This window comes from Oryctolagus cuniculus, chromosome 12, assembly GCF_051225735.1.
Source record: "Oryctolagus cuniculus isolate XC-2025 breed Fujian yellow rabbit chromosome 12, ASM5122573v1, whole genome shotgun sequence".
Taxonomy (NCBI): Eukaryota; Metazoa; Chordata; class Mammalia; order Lagomorpha; family Leporidae; genus Oryctolagus; species Oryctolagus cuniculus.
In genome coordinates this window covers 47205893-47209780 of record NC_142878.1, presented here as the reverse complement: position 1 = coordinate 47209780, position 3888 = coordinate 47205893, and positions in this window count along the sequence as shown.

Sequence of the window (3888 nt, the reverse complement as noted above, 5' to 3'; positions counted from 1 at the left end):
CTAGTTTGTGGAATCGCAGTACAATCAATGCTAAGGTAATTTTCCACCAAATCAAGTTAGGGAAGGTAGTAGTTTTGTGCAATCTGGAGCAAGAATTTCAAAGACAAAACTTCTAGAAGTTGACTAGAATGGCTAAACAATATTAAAATCAGCAAGTAGGAGAAATCAAGAAGAAAACATTGAACTTGAAAAGTCAATGAGGAAAACAGAATCAAATAGCTCTTTTCCTTATTGATCCCGTACAAATGCAGACAGTGTATTCATTAGTATTTATAATTTTTCTAATGGAAATTTATAATTATATAGAAAAAAGTGGTGTTGTTCTTCACTGTAATTCTTTTTCAAAATCCAAATCTGTATAAACAGCAATACCTTATAGTTCCCAAATTCTATACCAGAAATAAAAAAAAAAAGAACATTGCCATTTTTTAGGCAAAACACTTTGTGTTAGAGACATGAGAATTAAATTACTTATCTTCACAACTCTTCCACTTTTTAACATTTATTTATTTATTTATTTAAAAGGAAGAGTTACAGGGCAGGGGAGAGAGAGAGAGAATCTTTCATCCACTGGTTCACTCTCAAGATGGCCACAATGGCCAATATTGGGCCAGGCCGAAGCGAGGCGCCAGGAACTTCATCTGGGTCTCCCACATGAGTGGCAGAAGCCCAAACACTTGGGCTATCCTCCACTACTTTCCCAGGTCGTTATCAGGGAACTGGATTGGAGGTGGAGCAGCCAGGACAAGAACCAGCACCATATGGGCTGCTGGTGTCATAGGTGGCGGCTTTACTCACACAACCACAATGCTGGCCCTGACTTTTTTGTGATTATCTTCCTTTCACAGATAGCAGAAGGGAAGAAGACATAAACATGAAATATACACATGTATGTACTTCAGGCTTAAACAACTTCATAGGGCCTAAGCAAACATTTGAATGTGGTTTAGTAGGATATTGAGGTTTGTATTTTTCCACTGTATCTCCCTCTCATACATTGTATGTAACAAAGACTGCTGATTGCGCAAAGCAAGCCACTTAATTAATATTGCAGGTGAACTAATTGATTTTGGTCAGTGAATGTTTAATGATAATTTCACTTCATCCCTTGATGACTCTAGTTGTAGTTAAGTGCTGATTATTCTGAAACATTAAAGAATATTCATAAAAAGTGAATTGGTAAGGAAGTGTTACTTCTATAAAGTATACATATTTTATGTAATTGCATACCCATTATGTTCCAAATCCTTCTTCAATGTCATCTTAATATATTCTCTGTCCCAAACAACTGTCATGCAAATTACTGCCAATATTTGTAGAGAAATTACAGTTTGAGTAAGGAGAGGGATTTTTCAGTACTTTGATAACTTTCCTAAGTCATGAAAATATCTTGCAAATACTTTCATTCATATGACAGCTTTTTAGTATACCATTAACAATTACTGGTAAAATATATTTTATAAGTTACTGTAAATTTTGTGCTATTGATCTTTCGATAGGCTGCAATTTCTCTAGAAAATACCCTAAAATTTCTCAGGCACCTCACCCAAAAAACTGTTCTCCCTTCTACTTGCATTTCTCTTGACCTCACCTTCCTTGTTTTTGTTCTTTGGCTGCCTGGTTTTTTTCTCTTATTTCTATGATTGAGTCTTGTACTCTTCTTTTTCCTTTGATTTTTAAAACACTTGGAGTCGGGCCGGCGCCGCGGCTCACTAGGCTAATCCTCCACCTAGCGGCGCCGGCACACCAGGTTCTAGTCCCGGTCGGGGTGCCGGATTCTGTCCCGGTTGCCCCTCTTCCAGGCCAGCCCTCTGCTGTGGCCAGGGAGTGCAGTGGAGGATGGGCCAAGTGCTTGGGCCCTGCACCCCACGGGAGACCAGGAAAAGCACCTGGCTCCTGGCTCCTGCCATCGGATCAGCGCGGTAGGCCGCAGCGCGCTGGCCGCGGCGGCCATTGGAGGGTGAACCAACGGCAAAGGAAGACCTTTCTCTCTGTCTCTCTCTCTCACTGTCCACTCTGCCTGTCAAAAAAAAAAAAAAAAAAAAAAAACAACAAAAAACACTTGGAGTCCTCTGTTTCCTCCAGATAATCTCTTCTATATAATGCCTTTTTCTACCTAATAGTATTGTTTCTATTTTGTTTATTCAAAATTCATCAAATCATCAATCTTGTTTATTTTCCTTTGTTTATCATCACTCAAATTTCAAACACATATCAGTTTTCTTAGCATTGAGATTTTTCCTCTTTGGAAAGGAAGGCATTTAAATCTAAACATTGTAGTGGATGCATGGCATAGTGATTAATACACTTCCTGGGATGCTTGCATCCCATATTAGAGTGCCTGAGTTCTCTAGTTCCAGCTCCAGTCCTGATTCCAATTTCCTGATAATGTGCACCTTGGGAGGCAGCAGGAGATGGGCTCAGATAGTTGAGTACCTGCCATTGATATGGAAGACCCACTTTTAGTTCTTGGCTCTCAACTTTGACCTGGCCCAGCCCTGTCTGCAGATGACATTTGGGAAGTGACTCAGTGAATGACCCCCCCCCCTCTCTTTTTCTCTCTCTTTCAAATAAATAAATAAAAAATTAGAAAAATCTGAGCATTATCTGCTGAGTGTGAAATTATCTTTATCATAAAATTTGCAATGAGGGCAGGGATTTATCCTCACAGTTAAGAAGCCCACATATTGAAGTGCCTGGGTTTTATAAAAAGCTATGACTCCTCCTCCCCAGCTTTCTAGGACCTGGGAGACAGCAATGATGACTTGAGTAATAGGGTTTCTGCCACCCACATTAGAGACATGAACTGAGGCCTATGGCTTTGGTCCGGCTCAGTCATGGCCATTGTGGGCATTTAGAGAGTGGCAGAGGATGGGAACCCTGTCTCTGTCTCTCCCTGTCTATGGCTCTTCATGTCTTAATGAATAAATAGATAGATACGCAACTTCATTATGTTTGTGAAAAGGGGAATTAAATGCTGATTGACAGGCACCAAGTTTCAGCTAGACTGGATTAAGAAGTTCTGGAGTTTTATCTTAGAAAGATGAAGATAGAAAATGTTAATGCACTATTCAATTCTCTATAAAAGACAAAAAGCTAGAAGATAGGATTTTGGATGTTTTCACTATGAAGGCATGTTAAATGCTTGAAAAGATAAATATATTCACTGTGATTGGACATTATACAATATATACATGTAACAAAGCATCACATAGTATCCCATTAATAGGTGCAATTTCTATTTGTACATATTTATTTTCAAAAATAGTGAAGTTCCCAGTTTTTCCATAATACACATTTTCCATGAGCCTTTTAAAATCCTCTCCTATGTGACTACTATGTTGTTTGGTGCATACAGGTTTATATAAATCATAATATCTTTGCAACTTGTACTTATATATGAGATCAGAAGCTCTTTTATTCCTTCATAAAATCCAGAATTTCCTCAATTTTCCTCTTTTCCAGTAGATTCCAAAATTTGGTCATATATTTGCCAACATCCTTTTGAAATCAGAGAATTCAAAGCTCTGGATGGATATTGAATACATTCAAACACAGTTTTAACTGAGAGTTCTTCACAGGTGAATTCTGTTTTGTTATATGTGGTTTCCTCCCTTATCTGCCCGTTATTCTTTCTTTTCCACATAGTGAGTCTTCTGAGTCTATAGTCAAGGTTCATATTTTCAACCATAATTTAAATTCATGTTATGTTTGCTTTATGATTTAATTCTTCTAGCTAGTTCAATCACACATTTTGGTGTAACAGCAAGCTTCCATTTCTCAGATTTAATTATATTTCAGTTTGAAAATAATGGTTTTTAGATCAAGGATATAATTTCTATGTGTTGAACTGAAATTCACTTATGTGTTAATAAACATTAAGTGGAA